Here is a 14232-nt window from a genome sequence, read left to right as displayed (position 1 = left end):
GAAAGCACGTTTCTAAGGAAGAATAAATTTGACTATGTTTTGTTCTTTATCATAAGCTGCAGGGAACCTCTTTTTGTGCCTTCCTGACATTCAGTATAAGGAGATAAGGGTTCTTCTCATAATCTTTTACTAAAGAACCTGCCTTTACCCATCATGTGTTAAGGTGTGTATTGGCTCCAATAGCTTGTAAGACATGTTTTGGAGAATTTCATGATGTCACAAACATGTCTATTGTAGAAAATGGTTCCAGCTCACAAGTTGTATCTGTTATTAATTACTCAAGTCGGCAGACTGGCAAACCACAAGTAAAAGATAGTAGTGTTTCTAATGGGATTTATTCACAATGCAAAGTCTTGCATATACTTCCCCTTACCTGTTTTAGTTGAAGTTTTTGGTCAATCATAATTCATTGTTAACATTATGATAATTTATTGTTGTTCATAGCTGAGACCTATAATACAGTTGACCCTTGAACAACATGGGTTTGAACTGCACAGGTCCCCTCTGCATGGACTTTTTTTTCAGTAAATATACATATAGTACTGTAATTGTATTTTCCTTACGATTTTCTTTTTTTTAAGATTTTATTTATTTGACAGAGATCATAATAGGCAGAAAGTAAAGTAGGCAGAGAGGCAGGCAGAGAGAAGAGGAGGGGAAGCGGGCTCCCTGCTGAGCAGAGAGCGGATGCGGGGCTTGATCCCAGGACCCTGAGATCATGACCTGGGCCCAAGGCAGAGGCTTAACCCACTGAGCCACCCAGGTGCCCCTCCATATAATTTTCTTAATAGCATTCCTTTTCTCTAGCTTACTTTACTATAAGAACACTTACTTTACTATAAGAACACAAAATATGTATTAATCCAGCTGTTTCTGTTATCAGTAAGGCTCCCAATCAACAGTAGACTTTTAGTAGTTAAGTCTTGGTGGACTCCGAAGTTAGACTGTTGACTGTGTGGGGAATTTGGTGCCTTAATCCCTGCATTGTTCTGGGGTCAACTATGTATTCTTATTATGCTGCTTTTCAAATACGACATTTTGTTTTATCTAGAGTTAATAATTACTTTGGTTATTTTGTTTAATTGATTTGTTTTCTTGTACCCATTAGTAATTATTTCCACCAGACCCCTCCAGAGATGTAAAACCCTAGTTGACAAGGTCAAAGGAATCAGGTAATCCTTTAGTATTAGTTTTCATTTTGTTTTTTTATTTGGAGACATATTTCTTCTTGCCATCTACCCTTATACAACTGTAATGATTGATTGATCTTTAGGCCTGCTACACAGATGTCATCCTGGAAATTCACTTTGCCTTTCTTAGATTCCTGTTTTCTGGATGTCATTCTACTGTTTTTGACCATTTGAATTGTTTCCAATTTCTGGCTATTAAGTAATGTTATGTAAATTCTTTTTTTAAGATTTTATTTATTTATTTGACAGAGAGAGATCACAAGTAGGCAGAGAGGCAGGCAGAGTGAGAGGGGGGAAGCAGACTCCCCACTGAGCAGAGAGCCTGATGCGGGGCTCCATCCCAGGACCCTGGGATCATGACCTGAGCTGAAGGCAGAGGCTTTAACCCACTGAGCCACCCAGGAGCCCCGCCTGTGTACATTCTTATATATATGTTCCTTCTTGGAAGTATTCCTGTTGGGTATATATTTAAGAGTGGACTTGCTGAGCCACAGGTATGTTGAACTTGCAAACTCGGTTGGAAAAAAGTTACCTCTTATATTTTCACTAACCATTATGTGAAATTTAGCACTTCGTTCAATTATGAATGTAAGCAACAAGCATAGCAGTATCAGTGGTACTTGTGTGACAGAAATCATAAATCTTTCCCCAGCATATTACAGTTGTTGTACATAATTTGAGATAGTGAATATGCCGATACCTTTAGTTCCTCAACTTTCATGGCTTTCTGCAGCACAAATTGGATTATATGTTATTGGCTTTCCCCATATGCATACTTAGTTTCATAATTCCTCCATTCCACTAAGCAAGTTTTATGACTCTGTGGGTCCATATCTCTTATATTTATATATTATCATTTTTAATTAATTAATTTTTATTTTTAAAGTAATTTCCATGCTCAATGTGGGGCTCAAACTCATAACCCTGAGATCAAGAGTCGCATGCTCGGGTACCTGGGTGGCTCAGTCGTTGGGCGTCTAACTTGGGCTCTGGTCCTGATCCCGGGGTCCTGGGATCGCATCCCACATTGGGCTCCTTGCTCTGCAGGGAGCCTGCTTCTCCCTCTCCTACTCCCTCTGCTTGTGTTCCCTCTCCCTCTGTCTCTCTGTCTGTCAAATAGATAAATAAAAATCTTTAAAAAAAATTAAAAAGAGTTGCATGCTCTACCAACTGAGCCAGCCAGGCACCCCATATAATTATTTATTATCATTTTAGTGGGATTTCAGGATGTTGGGGAAATGAAAACATTTTCATTCTGTCATGTTTCCAAAATGTTCTATATAGCTTTAAATTTTAATTGAATCTTGTAGTTATATCTTTTTTTTCAGTATTATTTATATATACCATTCAGTGTTTTTTTTTTTAAGATTTTATTTGAGAAAGAGAATGAGTGAGAGAGAGTATGAGGCGGGAGGGTCAGAGGCAGATGTAGACTACCCACTAAGCAGGGAGCCCCGTGCAGGACTTGATCTTGGGATTCCAGGATCATGACCTGAACCAAAGGCAGTTGCTTAACCAACTGAGCTACCCAGGCACCCTACCTTTCATCGTTTTAAATAGGTCAGTCTTCATAAAGGTAGATCATATTAGTCTTTCCAAAGAATCAGCTTTTGATTTTACTGATATCTCCACTCTTTATGTATGCATTTATTAATTTTTACTCTTCTCTGTATTATTTTTTTCCTCTGTCCTTTTAGGTTTGTTCTGCTCTTTCTCTAGCTTCAAAAATGGAATTCTTGGGGTGCCTGGGTGGCTCAGTCGGCTAAGTGTCTGCCTTTTTATTTTTTTAAAGATTTTATTTATTTGACAGAGAGAGAGATCACAAGCAGGCAGAGAGGCAGGCAAAGAGAGAGAAAGAGAGGGAAACGGGCTCCCTCCTGAGCAGAGTGTGATTCGGGACTCGATCCCAGGACCCTGAGATCATGACCTGAGCTGAAAGCAGAGGCTTAACCTACTGAGCCTCCCAGGTGCCCTAAGCGTCTGCCTTTGGCTCAGGTCATGATTTCAGGGTCCTGGGATGAAGCCCAATGTAGGGCTCCCTGCTCATTAGAGAGTCTGCTTCTCCCTTTTTATCTCCATCTGCCTCTCCCCCTCCTATGTCTGCTCTCTCTCTCTCTCTCTCAAGTAAATAAATAAATAATCGCTTATTTTTAAAAAATGGAACTGTTGGGGTGCCTAGCTGGTTCAGTTGGTAGAGCATGTGACTCTTATTCTCAGGGTTGTGAGTTCAAGCCCCACACTGGTCACATAGACTACTTAAAAAAATAATAAAAATAGAGATGAAAATAAATTTTAAAAATAGACTTCCTTATGCATTGATTTGCCATATTTTTTAGATTTTATTTATTTGACAGAGATTGAGAGAGGGAGAGAACATGGAAGGGGAGCAGCAGGCAGAAGGAGAGGGAGAAGCAGACTCCCCACTGAACAGGGAGCCCAGTGCAGGACTGGATCCCAGGACCCTGGGATATGACCTGAGATGAAGGCAGGTCAGGCAACTGACCCACCCAGGCACCCTGATTTGGCATATTTTGGAAAAAATGTATTTAACACTGTAAATTTTCTTCGTGATTCCATTTTAGATGCGTGTCACATGTTTTTTTTTTTTTGTGTGTCACATGTTTTTATATTTTATTGTCATTCAGTTTTAACTTTTTCATGATTTCCACTACAATTTTCTCATGAACTCATTGGCTATTCAGGGTTGTATTTTTAATTTTTTAAATGTATATTTTGCTTGTTTTTACTCTCTCGTAGTATTGATTTAAAATGTCAACATACATGTTTAAGTTTTAATAAGTTAAGAGTTAATAAGTAACTACATCATTCTTGCAGACAATACATGGAGTTTTCAGGGCTTTAACTCCAATCCTTCCCATCACGCCATCTACTTTTCTGTGTTATGGTTGTGAGGTATTTGAGTTTCATTTTTTAACCCTCCCTTTATATGTGAACAGTTAGTATTCATTTCGGTTTTGCAAAGTTGGGGCACCCGGGTGACTCAGTCGGTTGGTTAAGTATCTGACTCTTGGTTTCAGCCCAGGTCATGATCTCAGGTTCCTGAGACCGAGCCCCACATCAGGCTCCATGCCCAGTAGGGAGTCTGCTTCTTTCCCTCTCCTTCTGCCCCCCCATTCTCGTGCACACACTCACTGTCCCCAAAAAAGTCAATACATCTTTAAAAAAGATTTTGTAAAGCCTTTGCTCACCATTTCTTTTTGCTTTTTTCTCTTTTTGTCTTCAGTTTCCTTCTTACAAAAATCTTCGTTTTAATAGTTATATCAGTGAGTGTGAGTAATAAACACCCACAATCTTTATATGTCTAAAAATGCTCTTGTTTCTCTCTCATGCCTAAATAAATACTTATCTGGATACATTTTCACGAAGTACCTCACCTCCTTCAGATCTTTGCTGTAATGCCACCTCCTTAATGAGGTGACCCTGACAACCCTTTAATAACTTCCAGCCCATTTCCCACCTCAGACCATCTCAATTCTATTTGGCTTATTTTTTTTTAAAAGAGAGAGAGAGAGCATGGGGCAAGGGGGTATGAGGGAGGGAGAGGGAGAGGGAGAGAAAGCCTAGCATGGAGCCCATCACAGGGCTTGATCTCACAACCCGGAGATCATGACCTGAGCCAAAACCAAGAGTCAGAGGCTTAACTGACTGAGGCACCCAGGCTACCTGAGGACATGGATTTCTGTCTCTTTCATTTGTTATGGATCACAATCATTTAGAAAATTGCCAGACACTGAGAAGGTGTTGAGTTTTGAAAAAATGAATTCACTGCACTTGCTGAGTCTGTTGAATGAATGTAGAATTCTTGACTGACTTTTTTCTTCAGTACTTGGAAGATATTATTCTTTTATTATCCTATTATCTCTGATACCTTTTTTTTTTTCTTGAGAAATCTGTAGTTATTTTTCTATTGCTACTTAGTTGGTAATCTCTTTCTTTTTTATTTTTTTATTTTTTAAAAAGATTTTATTTATTTATTTGACAGAGAGAGATCACAAGTAGGCAAAGCAGCAGGCAGAGAGAGAGGAGGAAGCAGGCTCCCTGCTGAGCAGAGAGCCCGATGCGGGGCTCGATCCCAAGACTCTGAGATCATGACCTGAGCCGAAGGCAGAGGCTTAACCCTCTGAGCCACCCAGGTGCCCCTCTCTTTCTTTTTTAAAAAAAGATTTTATTTATTTATTTTTTTATCAGAGAGAGAGAGAGAGAGCATGAGCACAAGCAGGAGGAGCAGCAGGCAGAGGTAGAAGCCGGGTCCCTGGAGCCTCATGTGGGACTCGATCCCAGCACCCTGGGATCATGACCTGAGCTGAAGGCAGCCACTTAATGACTGAGCCACCCAGGCACCCTCTCTCTTATTTTTTAAGATTTTCTCTTTGATTTTTATGTTCTTCAGTTTTAGTACAACTTGTCCAGGTGTGGATTTATTTTTTATTTATCTTGCTAAGTATTTGAGGTTGCTCCTCTGGCTTGAAGACTTATTTCTAAAAAATCTCTTAGTCATTGGGTGCCATATCTTTGCAGGTGTTAGAAATTTGAACCCTATCCCTACACACCTCTGGGCATAAGGTATCCTTGGTATCGCATCCACCTTTTGCATTATTTTACTCTTATACTGTAAGGGCCTATTTAGTCAGAACGGCCCCACCTTGGTTGAACAGCCATTTTGTAGTTTATGCAGTAAAACTTAAATTGACCTTGCCCCCACCAGGGGAACTTACGTAAAAGCAAGTCCGGGAGACCAGTCCCAGGTAATGGCCCAAATACAAGGGTGGGTCAGGTCAGGTGGAGGCATTCAATCAGTGGGGGCCCATACTGTCTCCTAGCTACCAAGGTGATAGGCTAGTTTCCATAGCTACTATGGGTTGAATTGTAATTCAGTTAGCCACCTGTATGTGGCCAGGCCCAACCACAGGGCCTTTGTTCTATAAAAGTTAGTCTGGAAAGCAGGGAGGGGTCGTCCTCTCTGTAAGGGGTGGCCCCAACTGGTCTGTTTGAAGGTTGCTCTGATTCTTTTTTTTTTTTTTTAAAGATTTTATTTATTTATTTGACAGAGAGATCACAAGTAGGCAGAGAGGCAGGCAGAGAGAGAGAGAGGAGGAAGCAGGCTCCCTGCTGAGCAGAGAGCCCAATGCGGGACTCGATCCCAGGACCCTGAGATCATGACCTGAGCCGAAGGCAGCGGCTTAACCCACTGAGCCACCCAGGCGCCCCAGGTTGGTCTGATTCTTGATGCTTGGTGTGAAATAAAGCTTTGCTTGACCTTCGCTTTGTATCAGTCTCCTTTGACCATGGACCCGTTATTGGGGGACCCAACATTGGGGATACAACAATACAAATTACCTCATTCATCCTAGGATTCTGTTTTGCTCTCAGTCCAAGCGCTTCTGCTTTTGGTCTTCCCAACTTAGTTTTTTGAAGTTAAGTTTAACTATATTCTAGACAAGATAAAAGGTTTCTATGCTATAAAGTCAGAAGACATGAAGTCCAAGATGAGTTGGACGGTTTTGTGCTCATCACGGACACACGCTTGGTCCTTATTGTTTCTCTATAGTCCTAAGTAGGTTATAGTACAAAACAGCTGCTTGAGCTCCAGCCACTTGATTTGCATTCCAGCCAAAGGGAAGAAAGGAAAATGAACTTGTCCTTTCTTTTAAGGGGCACATACTACTTCACTTGCCAAGGACTTGTTCTGTAAAGGAGGTTGGGAAATGTTTTTACTAGGCAACTATCAGTACTGCTTTTATTTAATACAAAAGGAGAGAAAGGACAGTAGGGGATAATAGTTTCTTTCACACCCATTAAACTGTTAACAGACTTAGAGTGGGGATCCTGTTTTGTACCTTTTATAAAAATCAGTGCTCACAAGGAGCTTAATAAAAATCTCTTAATAATGATGATTAATCCTTTCAGCAAACATTTATTTTTTTATTTTTTTTTAAAGATTTTATTTATTTACTTGACAGAGAGAAATCACAAGTAGACAGAGAGGCAGGCAGAGAGAGAGAGAGGGACGCAGGCTCCCTGCTGAGCAGAGAGCCCGATGCGGGACTCGATCCCAGGACTCTAAGATCATGACCTGAGCCGAAGGCAGCGGCTTAACCCACTGAGCCACCCAGGTGCCCCAGCAAACATTTATCTAATACCTATTTTATGCCAGGGACTGTGTTAAGCACTGGAGCTACAAAATGAACACAGGAAACAAAGAAGTTGGTGCTTTAAGCAGTTATTTGAACCATTAACAAACGTTGTCAGGCAGAGGAGAGGGAAAACATTCCAGGCAAAGGGGATTGTTTATGCAGATTATCAAAGGTACAAAACAGCATGTCATGTTAAGAACTGCTAGTTGTCTGGTATACATAGACCAGTGGTCTTGATCATGGGCTATTTTCCCTTTTAGGGAACATTTAGCAAAGCCTGGGGAATATTTTTGGTTGTCAAAACCGAGGGAGTGCTACTCATGTCTGGTGGCTGGAAGACAGAGATGTTACTAAAAATTTTACAATATGCAGGTTGCGAACCTTACGAGTAAAACAGCCAGTTATTTTACCAGCAAATGGGTTTATTCAGGAATAGCAGAATAATTGCAATTTGGGACAAGCAAGCCATAGGAAAAGCCACAGGCAAGTTCAGAGAACAAAGGAGAGGAATACTCTTAGAGAGGAAAGAGGAGAGTTGGGAGGGGCAGTTAAAAACTCAACACCCAAAGAACAAATAATCCAATCAAGAAATGGGCAGAAGACATGAGCAGACATTTCTGCAAGGAAGACATCCAGATGTCCAACAGACACATGAAAAAGTGCTCCATATCACTCAGCATCAGGGAAATACAAATCAAAACCACAATGAGATATCACCTCACACCAGTCAGAATGGCTAAAATTAACAAGTCAGGAAATGACAGATGCTGGCAAGGATGTGGAGAAAGGGGAACCCTCCTACACTGTTGGTGGGAATGCAAGCTGGTGCAACCACTCTGGAAAACAGCATGGAGGTTCCTCAAAATGTTGAAAATAGAACTATCCTATGACCCAGCAACTGCACTACTGGGTATTTACCCTAAAGATACAAACATAGTGATCCGCAGGGGCACGTGCACCTGAATGTTTATAGCACAATGTCTACAATAGTCAGACTACGGAAAGAACCTAGATGTCCATCAACAGATGAATGGATAAAGAAGACGTGGTATATATACACAGTGGAATACTATGCAGCCATCAAAAGAAATGAACTCTTGCCATTTGCGACGACGCGGATGGAACTAGAGGGTATCATGCTTAGCGAAATAAGTCAATCAGAGAAAGACAACTATCATATGACCTCCCTGATATGAGGAAGTGGAGATGCAACATGGGGGGTTAAGGGGGAAGGAGAAGAATAAATGAAACAAGATGGGATAGGGAGGGAGACAAACCATAAGTGACTCTTAATATCACAAAACAAACTGAGGGTTGCTGGGGGGATGGGGGTTGGGAGAGGGGGGTGGGGTTATGGACATTGGGGAGGGTATGTGCTATGGTGAGTGTTGTAAAGTGTGTAAACCTGGTGATTCACAGACCTGTACCCCTGGGGATAAAAATATATGTTTATTTTTAAAAATTAAGTAATTAATTTTAAAAAAGGAAAAAAAAAAGTCCATTGGAGATGCGCCTGGGTGGCTCAGTGGGTTAAAGCCTCTGCCTTCAGCTCAGGTCATGATGCCAGGTTCTTGGGATCAAGCCTCGAATTGGGCTTTCTGCTCAGTGGGGAACCTGCTTCCCCCTCTCTCTTTGCCTGCCTCTCTGCCTGCTTGTGATCTCTGTCTGTCAAATAAACGGATAAAATCTTTAAAAAAAAAAAAGTCCATTGGAGTAAACTGGGAGTTCAAACCATAGTGTAGGTTTCTTTTAAAAAGATTTTTTTATTTGAGAGAAAGAGAGTGAGCACAAAAGCAGGAGGGGCAGAGGGTGAGGGAGATAATCTCAAGCAGACCCCTCTCTGAGCACAGAGCCTGACTTGGGGCTCCATCTCACAACACTGAGATCAGGAGCTTCCCGGAAACCAAGAGTCGATTGCTTAACTGCACTCACAGGTGCTCCTGATGTTCCCATATAGAATCTTTGTGTTAGAGTAGGAACATAATAGGACTAGTGGAGTGCATCTCCTCCTGTTGAGGTCTGTAATTGATGTGGTGTGGTAGCGCATGAGGGCTTCCCCTCTGGCTTCCTGACTCTATTTTATTCATTTATTGAAAAGATTTTATGTATTCATTTGAGAGAGAGAGAGCACAAGCATGGGGAGAGGGAGAAGCAGGCTCCCAGCTGAGCAGGGAGCCTGATGCGGGGCTTGATCCCAGGACCCTGGTATCAGGATCTGAGCAAAAGGCAGACGCTTAACTGACTGAGCCACCTAGGTGCCCCTCAATTTTATTTTGTAAAGTTTTATTTCTTTAAGTAAATAAAACAGCTGTGGGGCCCTAAGAGCAAGCTTGACTCCATTTTATTTATTTTATATATGTTTTATTTTTAAAGATTTTATTTATTTATATGACAGAGAAAGAGATCACAAGTAGGCAGAGAGGCAGGCAGAGATAGAGGGGGAAGCAGGCTCCCTGCTGAGCAGAGAGCCCAAAGTGAGGCTAGATCCCAGGGTCCTGGGATCATGGCCTGAGTTGAAGGCAGAGGCTTAACCCACTGAGCCACCCAGGTGCCCCAATTAGACATTTTTCAAATGGCCAACTGATGCAAGAAAAGATACACAACAACACTAATTATCAGGTAAATGCAAATCAAAACCATAAACCTGTTAGGATGGCTAACGACAACAAGAAAAAGACAAGTGTTGGCAAGGATGGGAAGAAACTGGAACCCTTGTACACTGCTGGTGCAGCTGGTAAGGAAAACAGTATGGAGGTTCTTTAAAAAATTAAAATTAAGGGACGCCTGGGTGGCTCAGTCGGTTAAGCATTTGCCTTCAGCTCAGGTCATGATCCTGGAGTCCTGGGATAGAGCCCCATGTATGGCTCCCTGCTCAGCCCGGAGCCTGCTTCTCCCTCTGCTTCTGCCCTTACCCCTGCTTGTGCTCTCTCTCTCTCTCTGGCAAATAAATAAATAAAATATTTATAAAAATTTAAAATTAAGTTAAAATAGAACTGCCATATGATCCAGAAATCCCACTTCCGCGTATATAGCCAAGAAAATTAAAATCAAGGGCGCCTGGGTAACTCAGTGGGTTAAGCCGCTGCCTTCGGCTCAGGTCATGATCTCAGGGTCCTGGGATCGAGTCCCGCATCGGGCTCTCTGCTCGGCAGGGAGCCTGCTTCCTCCTCTCTCTCTCTGCCTGCCTCTCTGCCTACTTGTGATCTGTCTCTGTCAAATAAATAAATAAAATCTTTAAAAAAAAAAAAAGAAAAGAAAATTAAAATCAAGATCTCAAAGAATTAGCACTCCTATGTTCAGCACTACATAGTCAATATGTGGAAACCAATTAAATGTCTCTCAACAGATGAATGGATAAAGGAAATGTATATTATTACTCAATCTTTTTTTTCTAAAGATTTTGTTTATTTATTTGAGATAATAAATATTATCTCAACTTAGATAATGAGCCACCCAGGCACCCCAGAATATCATTCAGTCTTTAAAAATAAAAAAAAAAAAAGGAAATCCGGAGCTCAGTCAGTTAAGCGTCCCCCTTCAGTTCAGGTCAGGATCTTGGAGTCCTGGGATCCAATCCCGTGCTGGGCTCCCTGCTCAGTGGGGAGTCTGCTTCTCTCCCTCCCTCTCTTTCTCTCAAATAAATAATTAAAATCCTTAAAAAATAAAACAAATAGGGGCACCTGGGTGGCTCAGTGGGTTAAAGCCTCTGCCTTCAACTCAGGCCATGATCCCAGGACCCTCATATATATATATATATATGTGTATATATATATATATATTTTGGAGATTTGCCCCTTATCAAATACCTAGTTTGCAAATATTTTTTCCCATTCCTTAGATTGCCTTTTCACTCTGTTGATTGCTTCCTTTGTTGTACAGAAGCCTTTGAGTTTAATGTCGTCCCACTTGTTTATTTTTTTTTATGCCTGTTCTTTTAGTGTCATTAGCATGAAATCATTGTTAAGACTAATATCATGATGTTATCTCCTCTATGTTTTCTTCTAGGAGTTTTAACAGTTTCAAGTCTTATATTTAAGTCATTAATCCATTTTGAGTTGATTTTTATGTATGGTATAAGATAAAGGTCCAATTTCAATCTTTTACATGTGGATATCCAGTTTGCCCAGCAACATTGGGAAGACTATCCATTCCCAACTGTGTATTTTTGGCACCCTAATTCAGTAAAGTTGCAGGATACAAAACTGAAATGTAAATATTACTTGCATTTCTTTCTTTTTTTTGAAGATTTTATTTATTCATTTGACAGACAGAGATCACAAGTAGGCAGAGAGGCAGGCAGAGAGAGAGGGGGAAGCAGGCTCTGCGCTGAGCAGATAGCCCGATGTGGGGCTCGATCCCAGGACCCTGGGATCATGACCTGAGCCGAAGGCAGAGGCTTTAACCCACTGAGCCATCCAGGCGCTCTCTTTCTTTTTTAAAAAAGATTTATTTGTCAGAGAGGGAGAGAGAGAGCGAGAGCGAGAGAGCAAGTGGGAACAAACAGGGAGAGTGGCAGGCAGTGGGAGAAGCAGACTTAATGATGCAGGACCCTATCCTAGAGCCCTGGGATCACGACCTGAGCTGAAGGCAGATGCTTAACCAACTGAGCCACCCAGGTGTCCCAAACGGTTGCATTTCTATATACTAACGATGATGTATCTGAATAGGAAAATAGGAAAACAGTTCCATTTACAATAGCATCAAAAAATGAAACACTTAGGTATAAACTAAGGAGGTGACTTGTACGCTGAAAACTAGAAAATACTGATGAAAGAAATTGAAGATGCAAATAATTGGAAAGATATCACATGTTTATGGATTGAAAGAATATTGCTTAAATGGCCATATTACCCAAAACAATCTACAGAGTCAATGTAATCCCTATTAAAATCCCAATGGGGTGGTGCTTGGGTGGCTCAGTTGGTTAATTGTCCAACTCTTGGTTTTGGCTCAGGTCGTGATCTTGGGGTACTGGGATTGAGACCCATGTCAGGCTCTGTGCTCAGGGCTGAGTCTGCTTGGGATTCTCTCTCTTCCTCTGAGAGAGAATGTGCATTCTCTCTCTCTCAAATAAAAAAATAAATCTATTTATTTATTTATTTATTTGACAGAAAGAGATCACAGTAGACAGAGAGGCAGGCAGAGAGAGAGAGAGAGGGAAGCAGGCTCCCTGCTGAGCAAAGAGCCCTATGCGGGGCTCGATCCCAGGACCCTGAGATCATGACCTGAGCCTAAGGCAGCGGCTTAACCCACTGAGCCACCCAGGCACCCACAAATAAAAAAAATAAATCTTAAAAAAAAAAAGTTCCGATGAAATTTTTTACAGAAAAACAATCCTAAAATTCATATGAAACCACATAGGATCGTGAATAGCCAAAAGAGTCTTAAGAAAAAACAAAGTTGAAGGCATTGCACTTTGTCATTTCAAAATATATTATATTAAAACAGTATGATACTAGGGCGCCTGCCTGGCTTAGTCGGTGGAGCATGTGATGCTTGGTCTCAGGATTGTGGGTTGGAGCCGCACATTGGGTGTAAAGAGTGCTTTAAAATCTTTTTTTAAATAAAACCTTTAAAAAAACAGTATGGTACTGGCAGACAGACGTTAAGACTGATGGAACAGAATAAAGAGCCCAGAAATAAAAACAATGATCAGTATTTTGTTGATCTTGTTTCAACGACCACTGAAGGACTTTAAACAGAGTTTTAAAAGAGTTGCATGAAGAGGTTTGTATTTTAGAGAGATCTCTGATGGCAGGCTCCAGGCCAAATTGAAGGGGGTGAGACAGAGGAGAGAGCCAAATGAGGACAGGGCCAAATTCCTTACTACCCGCTGCTTTTTGAGCTCGCTTCAATAAAGTTCACCCTGCTTCCAAGCCTGAGGATCCGTACTTGCCAGGGTCGTCCATGGCCTCCCTTCCTGCTGTCAAATCCAGCCGTGAATTATCTTACTGGACCTCCCAGCGGCATCTGACATAGTCACTCTGTCTCGCTTCCCTTGGCTGCTGGGACACCAAGCTCTCCTGATTTATCTCTAATTTCCCCAGTCGTTCAGTCCTCTGTGCCTTCTGTGGTTTCCTCTTCCCTCCAACCTCTAGTGTCTGGAGGTTGGAGAGCCCTGGACCTAGCGCCTTCAACTGCCTCTCTGTGCTCTCTCCTCCTCAAGGACCCCATTCAGTCCCAGGCCTTTAAACACTGTATCTGCAAGGGCACCTGCTGCCCAGAACTTTCCTCTGGGTTCCAGACAGACCGATCCAGCTGCCTCCTGGCCAGCTCCCTTTGGAGGTCTAATAGGCCTGTCAAACTTAGCACGTCCTAACTGAAGTCCTCCTGAGCCTTTCTGCCAATATCGCCCACATCCCTTAATGGCATCTCCATCCTTCTAGTTGCTTGGGTGAAAGCCTTCACGTCATCCTAACACCCCGCAGCTCTCCCAGGTCCACAGGCAGACTGTCCGGAGCCACCAAGACCCCGCCCATGATCGACTCTATGATAATGATCAATTTGACCTTCAGGGCCTATCAGGCATGTGCCCACCCACTTTGCCCCACATTTTCCTAACAAACCTGCAAGTATTTTTGGCACTTTGGAGACAGTCTTTTGAGACGCTAACCCACTGTCTTCCTGGTTTTGGCCTCACTGAAATAAATTCATTTCTTGTTTGCACTACCAGTCATTTCTCTGCCTTTGGCATTTATCAGTGGTGAGCGGCCGAGCCTGGTCTGTTTGGGACCTCTGGAGGGACATGCTCTTGGCAGCCCTGCACACCAGCAACAAGCATGGTGGGGCTGAAAACACTGGGACCCTGATCACCCTGTCGTGGCTGGTAAGGTGGTTCCACACTGGCAGAGGCAAGAGACCTGAGGCTACTGCCCCTCCCCCACCTA

The sequence above is a fragment of the Neovison vison genome, chromosome X (assembly GCF_020171115.1).
Source record: "Neovison vison isolate M4711 chromosome X, ASM_NN_V1, whole genome shotgun sequence".
NCBI classification, from domain to species: Eukaryota; Metazoa; Chordata; class Mammalia; order Carnivora; family Mustelidae; genus Neogale; species Neogale vison.
The sequence above is the reverse complement of the archived record's forward strand: the minus strand, read 5'-3'. Positions refer to the sequence as shown.